The sequence below is a fragment of the Chrysochloris asiatica genome, unplaced genomic scaffold, assembly GCF_000296735.1.
Source record: "Chrysochloris asiatica unplaced genomic scaffold, ChrAsi1.0 scaffold00052, whole genome shotgun sequence".
Taxonomy (NCBI): domain Eukaryota; kingdom Metazoa; phylum Chordata; class Mammalia; order Afrosoricida; family Chrysochloridae; genus Chrysochloris; species Chrysochloris asiatica.
In genome coordinates, this window is record NW_006408570.1 from 16,669,578 (window position 1) to 16,683,382 (window position 13,805).

At 38.7% G+C, this 13,805-nt stretch overlaps 1 protein-coding gene and 1 pseudogene across 3 annotated transcripts in view; one reads left to right on the forward strand and one right to left on the reverse strand.

The window, feature by feature from the left end:
- Positions 1–13,805, reverse strand: part of EHBP1 (EH domain binding protein 1) — a 529,253-nt gene that overhangs the window by 478,337 nt on the left and 37,111 nt on the right. The window lies entirely within an intron of this gene.
- Positions 11,018–11,523, forward strand: LOC102837829 (annotated as a pseudogene).

Below are 13,805 nucleotides of genomic sequence, written 5' to 3' on the forward strand. Positions count from 1 at the left end.
GTAAGGTGGAGGGTCAGAGAAAAAGAGGAAGACCCCCAACGAGATGGACTGGCCAAGTGGCACCATTGATGGACTTAAGCATGGCAACAGTAGCGAGATTGGCCCAGGATTGGGCAGTGTTTCATTCTGCTGTGCATAAGGTTGCTATGTGTCCGCACTGACTTGATGGCACCTAACAGTAACAACAACAACAACAATCCCCAAAATGGAGTCCAGGTGTGGAGCTGTGGGTTAATGCGCTGGACTGCAAAGTCAAGTAGAACCACAAAGTCAAGGGGCTAACTCACCAGCAACTCCTCAGAAACCCTATACAGGGTTGCTATGAGTTGGAACCCACTCGACAACTCTTAATAACAACAACAACAATCACCAAAATGGTTAAAATTTTGGTTAAAACTTTTTATGAGAACACTGATTACAGATCTTAATAAATATAGGGCAAATTCTGAGGTTGAAAATTACATTTCTACTGAAATTTCTAAGAAACAGCCCTAATTATATTAAGTTCAACTTAGTATGTTGGTATTGTTAAGTATCGTGGAGTCGGTTCCAACTCATAGTGACCCTGCACAGGGTTTCTGAGGCTATAAATCTTTATGGGAGCAGAACGCCTCATCTTTCTCCCGCGGAACCGCTGGTAGTTTTGAACTGCTGACCTTGAGGTTGGCAGCTTGACTCGTAACCACTACGTTACCAGAGCTCCTTTCAAGTTAGTATATATCCTGTGAAGGGTTTCTGAGGCTGAAAATCTTTACGGGAGCAGAAAGCCTCATCTTTCTCCCGCGGAACCGCTGGTAGTTTTGAACTGCTGACCTTGAGGTTGGCAGCTTGACTCGTAACCACTACGTTACCAGAGCTCCTTTCAAGTTAGTATATATATATATATATATAGAACTCACTATCTAGTAATTTGCCTAATATGTTAATTAAATGAGATTTATTTAGTCTATTGGTTTAAATATAACCATGGATAAGTGTCAGAGTTGGTTCTGATTCACAACAACCTTGAACAGGGTTACCAAGGAGAAGCTGGTAGATTCGAGCTTGTCAACCTGCAATTAGCAGTCCAGTGATTATCCTAGAATACAAGTAAGAGCATCATATTGGGAAAACACACAGCAGAAGAATATTTTCTGTTATTCATCTCTTTTAAGATTAAAATGCACCAGACTGCAAAGCCGTTTGAACTGCAAGGTCGGCGATTCAAGCTCACAAGCTGCTCCTCGGAAATCCTTGGGTCGCTATGGGTCGGAACAGACTTGATGGCATGTAACAACACCATTCAAGGCCTAACTCACTTCTTTGAGTAAAAACTGAAAACTTCAAAGTTATGAAATAATATTTATTAAGTGCCTATTCTATGTATATTCTAGATATATGCTCAATTAGTATAATCAATATCTAAAACCTTTATAAAGATAAGAAAAAATATTTATACTGTAATGTATAATAGATATTGGAAATCAAATTCCATTGTGTTAATAGCCACAATGCTACTCAGAAGATAGGATGGTAAGACTTGGTCTCACGTACTTTGAACCAGTCTCTGGAGAAGACCATTATATTTGATAAAGTAGAGGGTCAACAAAAATAAGGAAGATGCTCAATGAGACAGACTGACACAATGACTGCAACAAAGGGCTCAAACACAGGAAAGACTGTGAGGATGACACACAACTGGGCAGCTTAATTCTGTTGGGCATAGACTCATTATATGTTGGAACCAACTCAATTGCACCCAACAACAAATATGTTAAAAAATTTCCCCCAACACACAGCTGCTGGTTCACAACCTTTGAGCAATAGCTGATATAAGAAAATAATCTCAACAAAACAAATTTTAAAAAATTTGGAAGAAAGTAAAACAAAAACATAAATAGTTATCTCTGAGTGATGGGACTATAGGTGATATTTTCTCCCTGTGGTTTTGTATATTTTGCCATTTTTATTATAGATATGAATTGATTTTATGAGGAAAAACTATACTTTTAAGTAACTGAGGTGGAGATAGCATAATTTAATCATGTATTTGGCTGATTCTAATTTAAAGGTATTTAATATAAAATATTTTATGCACAAATTATTTATTTATTTAAGGTATACACAATAATCACTAAATGTCCTATAAGACTTTTTAATACTCTTCAAAAGCTATCAGTGTGCATTTTGGCTCATTTTAAAAATAAGATCCTACCCTCAATGAGTTTATAATTTAGTGGGAACCAAGATTAAACTACAAAAACAAGAAAAAAGAACAAAGGAAGTTAGATATTTAAGTGCTAACAAAGTGGTTAAATAATCAGATCTATTTTGAATCCTGGCTCCACTAACTGTGACCTTGGGTAAGTCACTTCACTTCTGTAAGCCTGATTTTACTTATCTGTTTATTTAAAGAAAATACTGACTTTTCCAGAATTGCTACGTGGATTAAATAAAATATGCTATAAGCTATTGGTAAAATTTGCCACATAATCAATATGTAAATGCTAAATATTCCTTCTCAAGTATTCTTATTAATCTATTATTGACTATAAGTGATATAGATGGTTAGAGGAAGGAAGGAGAATTAATAACAATAAGAACTTTAAAAAAACACTTTACAAAAGAAGTAAGCAGCACTTCAGTTAATCCTTGGAGGGAGAGAAGCAAAGCAATATTAACAAACTAAGAGATTTTAATAGGGACAATGAAGTGACATCTAATTCTAACAGAAGAAAGGCTGAAACACTGCTTATGAAAATGAAATAAGATTTTTTAAAAGAAAAAAATCATTAGTATTGCATTATTCATCATCATAGATTTATTTTCAAGAGAAAAAAAATTTAAGTACAAGTTACATTACAGTATCTCAAACAATACTATATAAAACTCACTAATAAAATAGTAATTGAGGGCCCACTGTAATATTTGATAATTAAAGCATAGCTGCTGAAACTACCAGTAGCTTTTAAATAAGGAAATACTAATATGCTTTGGGGGGAAAAAAAGGGAAGAGGCAAAAATTAAAACAAGAAACATTTTTTAAGTACAAAGAAATTTTAAGTGTGGGGAAAAATAAAGGAGAATGTTAAGGAAAATTTACAAATATAATCCCTTAAATGTTTACACACATACCTTTATAAACCTAATTGCTCTGGGCTGTTATAGAAAGGCTGCAAAACACCTCAATTTAAACTTGAAATAAGAAATATGCTATTTTAAAAATAAATGTAAATTAATAAAATTATTGATTTTCCTGATTTACAAAAACGCATTATTTTCCAGATCCATTATACTCAGATACATATATTCAGATCTACTTTTTATTCCTGTTTTTAAAGCTTTTTTTTTTTTAAGTTTTTACTGTGAATTATGTGTTAGTTTACATGGGTGAACATTATCTTTACATTCATCCTATTGTACTTTGTTCATTGCAATGATCACAATCCCCTGCACACATCATCAAACACCCGAAGGGTACACCTCACACTTCAGACCCCTAGCGGCCAGCACACAACCCCTCTGCCTCCCTGAGTCGAGAGTCCCCAGCCGCTCCTTCTGTCCACGTTATTGCCTCTGCCTCCATCCCTAGTTTCATTGCCTTTCTGGACAGGGTCTCGCACTTCGCTTTTCTCTCTTGATGGTTCCAGGGATCTCCGCTCCTGGGCTGATTCCTGGACTGCAAAATCAGCTGCTACCCTCCTTTTGTTACCAAACATTTACATTTACCTTTCCAACACTCACTGTCAGACCTGATTGCAATCAGTCCCTATTGAGCAACAGGAGTCCTTTCCCCCTCACCTTTTATTAACCCCATCCAGACAGGTTGGAAACAATTCAGTGGAGGGTCTATCCTTCCCTGTATCCTCTGGAGCTAGGTTCCCTATGGAAAGAAAGCCTGTACACCAGTCACTTCATGTCTATGTAGTCCCCCCATTTTGGGTAGTCCCCCCTCCCTGTCGACCCTATGTACCAAGGGGGTGGGAATGACCCTCACTGTAGAGATGTGTCCACTCCTTTGTCATACTGCATCCACAAGCTTAGGACAAGATCATCTGCTTATAGTGGGTTATTCCTTCTTTATTTTCCTCTTCTTTCTTCCTCTAGTCGTGTTCTAGTCATACAGCCATTGATGCCAGGTCAAATAGGTACTATCTGCAAGTGTGGGTGTTCTTGTGCATCCCCCTTCACTTTGTATCAGCTGGATGCTTCACACTCCGTTTTAGTCCTCTGGGGTCATGTCCCTGCCCCTGGGCCCACGAGTCCCCAGGTCTTGTCATACTGCTGGTTAACCAGGTCTCAATCCAGGTTAACAGGAGTCTACTGGATGTGGTCGGACTTAGTTCACAACTTCATTGTTGTTTTTCCCCCTTCCCCTTATAGGTGACCAATGTGGTCAGCAGCAGGACCATATGCCTGCTAGTATATTCCATTTGAGTTTCAGTCTTGGAAGGGGTTTGCCTTGAGGGGATCTGACCACTTGCCTTGATGGCTCCCTGGGGAATAACTTGCTTGTTCTTGTAGTAGTCAACTGGACAGCTGTTGTTGGGATTTTTGTTTTTTTTTTGTTTTGTTCTGGCTGGTCTTTCTTTCAAGAAGTATCTTCTGTTCTACTAGCTGCTCCAGACTGGTCTGCTTGTCCTTTCATGTGGGAATGTCCAACCTCAGAAGATTCTGGAGGATGATCAGGATTCCACCTATGGTCTTGTGTAGTAAAAAGGCTCTGCAGGGAGCCTCCTCACTGGGCAAGTTCTACCCCTATTTTAGTTATTCCAAACAGTTATAGGCTGAAGACGGACTTACAAGCTTTCTCTTGTGATGTTTCTGGCTATTCCTCTCTCTCCCTTCAAGTGTTATTCAGATCTACTTTTATATTTATTGTTATTTAAGTGCTGTCAAGTTGGTTTCAACTCATAGTGACCCTGTATAGGGTTTCTGAGGAGCGGCTGGTGAGTTTGAACTGCTAACCTTGAGTTTCAAACTGACTTTGTGATTGAGTGCTTATCCTACCCTACAGTGCCACACCAGGAGTCCCTATATTTACATAACTAATCCTAATTCAGTAATGTACAAGTTTTTATCATGGTGAATTTTTAAAAAATGATATTTTTACAAATGAACTACAAAACATTCTTGTATTAATCTACTGTTGTTCTACTTAAAACACTGGACATAATATTAATCATTTAAAAAACAATAAGTTGTTATATTCAATACTATATGGCTTTGACATTTATCAAATATTAGTAAATCAAGTTACAGTAATAATTCAATTCACTGAAAGACTCAAACTTTTTACTAGGTTAGTAATACTCATATTTCAAAAAGAAAAAGTAGGCTCAGACTGTGGTTGTTAAGTGCCTTTGAGTTGGTTCCAACCCATAGCAACCTTTTATAGAGTTTCCGAGATGAAGCTCGTGAGCTTGAACCACCAACCCTGCAGTTAAAACCGACTTTGCAGTCCAGCACATTAACCCACAGCGCCACACTAGGACTCCCATAGGCTCAGACTGCTTAGCTTTAAATCCCAAATCTACAACCTTAATAAACTACGTATGTTAATAAAGCAATTTACCCTTTCTACACTCAAATTTCTTCCTCTATAAAATGGGGATAGTAATAGTGCCTTCCCATATTGGGTCACTGTTAAGGATTAAATGAGATACTGCATATAAAGCATATATTGCAGTGCCTAACCTTGCACAGAGTAAGTACCTGATACATAGAAACTATCATTATCATTCATATAAACATCATTGTTAAATGTTTCTTTAGCATGTAATGTTTTAAATACCTATCAATTAGAATATGTACTCATTTAAAGGCACCCTGGTGGCACAATTGTTAAACTCCCCACTGTTATTGGAAATATTGGCAGTTAGAATCCAACCAGTGGCTCTGAGTGAGAAAGACCTAGCAATCTGCTTCTGTAAAGATTACACTCAAGAAAACTTTATGGGGCCATTCTATACTCTGTCACATGGATCACTATGAATTGGAATCAAATTGCTGGCATCCAATAGGAGTCTTCAAGTGGTATAAATGGTTAATGTGCTTGGCTGCTTACCTAAAAGTTAGCAGTTTGAATCCATGTTTTCAAATGAAAAAAATAACCACAATGAAAGCTAAAACTAGTAGATAAAACTCTGTTAAGAAATTACATACATCGTCTCAAAGTATCTTTCTACAAAGGAAAAAATTGTAACTTTACAGTGAAGAAAGTTGGCAGACAATATTTTAACTATGTAATCAAAGTTAGTATCACTAAAAATGGGAGTCATCAACAACATGTGACTCCTGATATGAGGCAGTGAGACCACAGCATCACTTTGGTTTTCCTGCCAAACATTCATTACCTGAATCTAATCATGAAAAAACATCAGACAATTCCAAACTGAAGAGTAGTCTTTAAAAGTGTCAAGGTCATGAAAAACAAAGAAAGACTAAGGAACCGTACCAGATTAAAAGAGCCCAAAGAGATGTGGCAAGTAAATATATACAATAAATACATATTCTTTTGATGTTCATTATTTGTGATAGATGGCAAATTATTTCATTTCATCTGTAGATTATATAATGTTTTTAAGTCAAGTTGGTTTCATCTGTAGATTAAGTAATGTTGTTGAGTTAAACTGGTTCCAACTATAATGAACCTGTATAGGATTTACAAGGCTTTAAATTTCTGAGGGAGCAGAAAGCCTCATTTTACTCCATCAGAGTGAATGGTAGGCTCCACAATCTTATCATATGGAACCACTGTGTTCTCAGATTAAGTAATAGTGTTTCTATTAATTTAATTACCTGATTTTGAGAAATTGTACAGAGGTAAGGAACACTGGTGAAGCCCTGGTTAAGTGCTCAGCTGCTAACCAAAAGATTGGTAGTTCAAACTCACCAGCTACTACTCCACAGGAGAAAGATGTGGCATAGCAGTCTGCTACCGTCAAGATTTACAGACTTGGAAACAACTGTGGGGCAGTTCTACTCTGTCTTATAGGATGTCTACTTGACAGACTCAACAGTGGGTAGTGAGTACTGTGGTAATGTAATAAAATATATTTATTTCTAGAAAATATACACTGAAAGTACTTATGTGTATATTTATGCATAAGTGTAGAGGGCACACGTAAGGGTAAAGAGATATTATGGTGTAAATTATTCTCAAAAGTCCAGAAAAAATTACATACAAATAGAGTGAAAATGAAATAGCAAATATGGCATAATGTCACCATTTGGGAATTTTAGGTGAAAGGTATATAGGAATTCTTTGTACTATTTTTACAACTTTTCTGTAAGTCTGAACTTATTTGACAATAAATATTAAAAAAAAAAAAAAAGTGGTCATGTTGCAACAATGTACCTCCTTATCAGAGCCTTAGGTAGTAGCAATAGTCAAAAGGTTATTTTATAACTATTCATAAGTCCACAATAATGAGTAAATTAATGACTGAATGATGAGTAAATAAATAAGAAAGGACATATCTTCCTCAGAAAAGAATTCCAAGGAACAGATGAAGAAAGAATGAGGTAAATAGAAAATCACCATTAAAACACGCAGTAATAATCTATTGATTAATTTCTCATTAGTGGCTTAAACTTTTAAGAAACAGAATATGTGTATAACCTCTAAGTATTGACTCCCAAATATTTATTAGTTCTGTGATTTTAAAAAAATCTTATGTCCGCTCATTTTTTTGATACTTGTCCCTCCAGGAGATGGTACTTAGCTTCCCTTCCCTTAAGTGTGGACTAACTTTTTGTTAGTTCTGACTCATAGCAACCCTATGCATAACAGAACAAATGAAACACAGCCTGGTCCCATGCTATCCTCTCAAGTTGTTATGTTTAAGCCCATTGATTTGTCATTGTGTCACTAGTGACTTGCTTCTTTAAAAGATAGCACACATTGTTACTGTTGTTAAGTGCTGTCAAGCTAGTTTCAACTCATAGCAATCCAAGGACAAGGTGGTGAGTTTGAACTGCTAACCTTGTGGTTCAAAACAAACTTGCGGTCTAGTACTTATCCTACAGCACCACATGTTGTTGTCAGGTGCCACCGAGTTAGAATCGACTCATAGCGACCCGATGCACAGCAGAACGAAACAATGTCCAATCCCGAGCCAACCTCACTACCGCTACCACACTTGAGTCCATCAATGATGCCACCTAGCCGATCCATCTCGTTAGGGGTCTTCCTCTTTTTCTCTGACCCTCCACCTTACCCAGCATGATATCCTTCTCCAGCGACTGTTCCCTCCGGACAATATGTCCAAAGTATGAGAGACAAAGCTTAGCCATCTTGGCCTCCAAGGAGCACTCTGGCTGCACTTCTTCCAAAACAGATCTATTGGTTCTTTTGGCAGTCCATGGCACTTTCAGTACTATCCTCCAACACCACAACTCAAAGGCATTGATTCTTCTACGATCTTCCTTATTCACTGTCCAGCTTTCGCATCCATATGAGGTTATTGAAAATACCATGGCTTGGGTCAGGCGCACCTTAGTCCTCAAGCTGATATCTCTGCTCTTCAACACTTTAAAAAGTTCCTGTGCAGCAGATTTGCCTAATGCAATACGTCGTCTGATCTCCTGACTGCTGCTTCTGCGAGTGTTGATAGTTGATCCAAGAAGAATGAAGTCCTTGACAACTTCAATTTTTTCTCCATTGATAAGAATGTTGTTTATTGGTCCAGTGGTGAGTATTTCTGTTTTCTTGACATTGAGATGCAACCCACAGCACCACATAGGAAGTCAAAAACAGTCATTTTACAGTAGAAAAACCTGGCAGACACCACCTTCACCAAGTGATAAAAGGGAGCATCTTATTAGTAATAAGTCATATTGGTCTCATACCCTCTGAAACAATTCAAGGAGAATACTTCACCTCTGTTGTATTCTCCCCAAATCCATAATTAAAGTCTCATTATTAGAAAAATATCAAACAAGCCCAATTTGAGGGATATTCTACAAAACACCTGAGCAACACTTCTCTGAACTATCTAAACCATGAAAAATAGGAAAGATTGAGAAACTGTCATAGACTGGAGGAGACTAAGGCAATGTGACATGGTATCAACTCAACAGCACTTAACAACAAGGCAGTGTGACAACAAACAGCAATGTGGTAGTCTGCACTGTATTCTGGAAAAACGTGTTTTTTTAAAGCTGCTAACAGTTTAGTATTATACACATACTAATCTCTTATTTTGATAAATGGCAATAGCAAACTTATTTTACCCAAAGAAAGCTGGACAAATGGTAAGCAGAAAGAAACTCTTTACTATCTTTGCAAATATTCTGTAAATCTAAAATCATCTCAAAATAAAAAGTATTTAAAAAATTAAACATTTCAAAAAAAGGTTATTTAATAAACTATAGTATTCTTCATATTAAAACAGAACCAGTTGAATTCCACTTGTATACCCACTTACTGCGTGAATAAAAACAGTTTCAAGTAAATTAATTTGAGATTTATTACTATATGGCTCTCTGTGCTTTATGATTTTTGGAGAGGAAATGAAAAGCATAAAACAAACTCTGAGAGAAACTATGTGCCTGTAAGTAAACATGATTTTGTAAGCCTAAGGGGAATGATTAGAAAAAGACTGATAAACCAGAATAGGTAGGCTAGTTACGTGCCATGGAGTCTGTTCCAACTCACAGTGACCCTGTACAAGGTTTCCGAGGCTGTAAATCTTTACGGAGCAGAAAGCCTCATCTTCCCATGGATGGTACTTTCAAACTGCTGACCTTGAGATTAGTAGCCCAACTCACAACCACTAAACTACCAGAACTCCTTAAACAGAATAGAGAAAGATTTAAAAGACCAAAATTACCATAATTAGCTACATTCTATAAAGAGAAATTATGAAAGGTTCATATTAGAAAAATATCCATGACAATAACATAGACCAAGAGGCAAAATGGAAAACGTAAAAAGGGTATCACAAAAGCCTAACTAAATCTATTACCCTCAAGTAGATAGATTCCAACTCACAGCAGCCCTACAGGACAGAGTAGAACCACCCCACAGGATTTCCAAGGCTCTGCTAGTGTATTGGTTACAAGTTGGGATGCTAATCTCATGTTCAGCAGTTCAAAACTACCAGTCATTTCATAGGAGAAAGATGAGGCTTTCTGCTCCCGTAACCTCATAGTGACTCTGTATAGGGTTTCCAAGGAGCAGCTGGTAGGTTTGAACCTTGAAGCAAGTAGTCCCGTGCTTATCCTATAGCACCATACCAGAATTCCAAGCCTACATTATTGCTAAATGCCATCAAATAGGCATTTCCAAAGATTGCTGGTGGGTTAGAACTGCCTACCTTGAGATTAGCAGCCCAGTGCATAAACTGCAGCACCACAGGAGGACTCTAATTAGCAGTTCTAATTTTTTCTCAATTAGTAAGGCCGGCTGTAATTTTTTCCACAGAACCCCATCATTACTACCACTAACTAAAAAGAAATACCTAATCATGCTTTTTACTAATTAGATAAGTTCAAATAATTTAGGAAGTATGCATGTCCTAACGACTTAAAATCTATGTAGGGCACTGTACAGCTTCCCAACTCTTAGAACCAGAGTAGATATGACCTCCCTCATTTCCTGTTCCACACAGATTTTCATGCCGTACTGGTCTGTTATCACAGCAATGCCAAAAATGCAGTTTTGCAAAAATATGGTCTCACTAAAAAGAATGCAGCAATCTATTTTGAAACTGAACAACCTCGGGCTAGTCGTTTGTGTAATTTCTGACTGATGTTGCTGTATTTCTCTTGAAATTTTTAAACATCATTTGGCACCCTGTTAGTTCCCTGCAGTGCCTATCAGGCTACTCAGAACTCAGTTTAGAAACCATAAGACTTGGCAAAAGATAGCAATGGCAACAGAAAATCAAAATGGGAATTAAACCCCACTTCAGGAAAAAAAAAAAAAAATCAGGTGATCCAAAGATGTTACCTAGGAGAATAAAATACAATAGGTATGCCAGTGCTTGAGAAATTTCAAAACATTTCTTTAAAAAAAAGTTGTGCCCGCAAGATGGCGGCGGTTGGAGTGGGCCGTCTGCGGCTGGCGGCGTCTACCCTGTTGCTCCAAAGCCCACGCCTACCTGGCCGGGAGCTGTCAGCCCCGGCTCGGCTCTATCACAAGAAAGTTATTGATCATTACGAAAATCCCAGAAACGTGGGATCCCTCGACAAGACATCTAAAAATATTGGAACTGGATTGGTGGGGGCTCCCGCTTGTGGTGATGTAATGAAATTGCAGATCCAAGTGAATGACAAGGGGAAGATTGTGGACGCCCGGTTTAAAATATTGGCTGTGGTTCTGCGATCGCAGCATCCAGCTCGTTAGCCACTGAGTGGGTGAAAGGGAAAACGGCTGAAGAAGCCTTGACCATCAAAAACACAGACATCGCCAAGGAGCTCTACCTGCCCCCCATGAAGCTGCACTGTTCCATGCTGGCTGAGGACGCCATCAAGGCTGCGCTGGCCGATTACAAACTGAAACAGGAGCCCAAGAAAGGTGAGGTGGAGAAAAAATGAGCGGGGGGTCGAGCTGCCAGCACAGCCCATCAGCTACCCACCCACCTTGCCACCACCCAGATGTTCAGAAGCCCTTCACACTGCAATGAAAGAGCGCTACAATTCACTCACTGTCTACCGTCCCCTGCAGCTTTGATGCCGGTGAAATTCATCGTGTAATACTCTGGATCCTGTGCCGCCTTCCAGCCCACTTTACCACCCCAGCCCAGTCACAAGGCTGTCTTGAATAGTACAGCACTCAATGATGATGGCACACGCGGTCAGCTGTCTGCTGAGCGCATAAAAACATCTGCTTTTACCTGAATCTGTTTTTGAAGATTACCAGTAGATTGCCTTTGGTATGATGATTTGAAAGAACCAATGATTGATTGTACATAAGACATATCTGTGTGTGTGTGTGTGTGTGTGTGTATATATATATATATAATAAAAGCATGCCAAATGAAAAAAAAAAGTTGTTCTATCATAGGATTAGTACTAGATTGTTACTCACAAGGGCAGCTGCTCAAACTTACCAGCTACTCCTCAGAAACCCTAAACAGCAGGGATGGGGAACCTTTTATCTGGCAAAATTTAAAACATCATTTGTGAGCCATACAAAATTATCAACTTAATAATTATCCTGCTACATACTGTCAAACATTGAATTAACCCACCCCTGAGTTGATGGCTATAACTGCAGTATCTCTGGTAGGGCCAGACCAGAGGATTTCCTGGGTCAAGGCCCCAATTCTGCTATACAGGGCCGTTATGAGTTGGAACCAGCTCTGTGGCACTTTAACAACAACAATCTATCCTATGTTCTTGTTATGCTTACATCCACTCCTCACTTATCAACTATCTTGATACCCAATATTGTGCATTACAGCAATAGTAAAAATCTACTATCTTGTATATTAACAACATACATCTAGTGATAATGAATACCAAGATGGTAGGCAAAAATAACACTGGGTGTGATGGTTAAAGTTTTAAGTCAACTTGGCTGGGGCATGAATCTCAGTGGCTTAGCAGTTATGTAATGATGCAATTTAGCAGTTATATAATGACATAATTTGGTAGGTATGTAATGATGCAGTCATATTCCATTTTGTGATCTGATGTGGTTATCTTCCATTTTCCCATAATGACCTGGTCTTTGGAAACTAATCATGACAATAAGTGAGAAGTGGGTGTATCTTTTCTTTAAATGAATAGATGAACCTGTTCAAGAATGTTTAATCAATTATAATAGCTTTATACACACAGCTAAATTACATTCTCTCACTTTTAGCAACAACAAAACACCCAAACCACAGAAAGAAAATTCAATACAATCTTTCAACTCAGTAAATATTTCTAGAATACCAATAGAAACTGTCACACATAGTATCAGCCAGAGTTTTACTTGAGATAGATATTTGAGGAAGAGACTTCGGCTCTGGCAGAGCAGAGTCAGGTAAGACAGGGGAGGGACTGAAAACCAAGAGAAGCTGCTCTCATGGAACAGCACCAGAGCTCTGGATCTAGCATAGGGTGCAGGGTGTTGGTTTCTCGCACATACCAGTGAAAAAAAACACAGTATAAAGGAAAATACTATAATTTAGGAATCAATGTAGGCACAGGACTCCCTCTGCAGCCACCCTACCTGGGCGGACATCAGAGGGCGGGGATACAGCCAGAGCAGCAGAGGGAACCAAAACTAAAAGCGGTGCAGTGACATTTGAAAAAGGAGGTGCAGGGGGATTCTACACATTTTTTCCTCCTCTTCCCTGACGTCTTCTATGCCCAGCCCAGATGCCTTCAGGTGGGTGGGTGGGACCCCCAGAAAAGGGATCCATCATTGAGCCCACGGTTTTCCCCACGGCACAGAGAATAAGAGCCCTATCAGACCTAAGAGCAAATTCTTTGGCAGCTGCTTATGTCGTCAGTCTTGGGGTCGCAGCCCTAAAATGAACTTGTGCAGGACTCTTTACTCCAGTATATCCAGCAAGAAAAAAGCAGGCCTGTTAGGCTTGGCAGACAAACAATATGAACAATCTATAAAACCCCAACATAAAAGGACACAACTGTGTCGAGATTTATGCTTTACACACAAAGATACCTAACTGACCTTCAGAGACAAAAACAGTAGACAATCTTTTCTCGATATCTATCTATGCACCTCTGCGGTGGTGACTAGAGGAGGGGCCTCAGTGAGCGACAACCCCCAACCACTACTGGAGGCCTCTACAGTGCACACACACTGCCTGTGTAGCAAGGTGACTGGCCAGTCGGCCACAGATTTATTTTTGTTTCTAAGT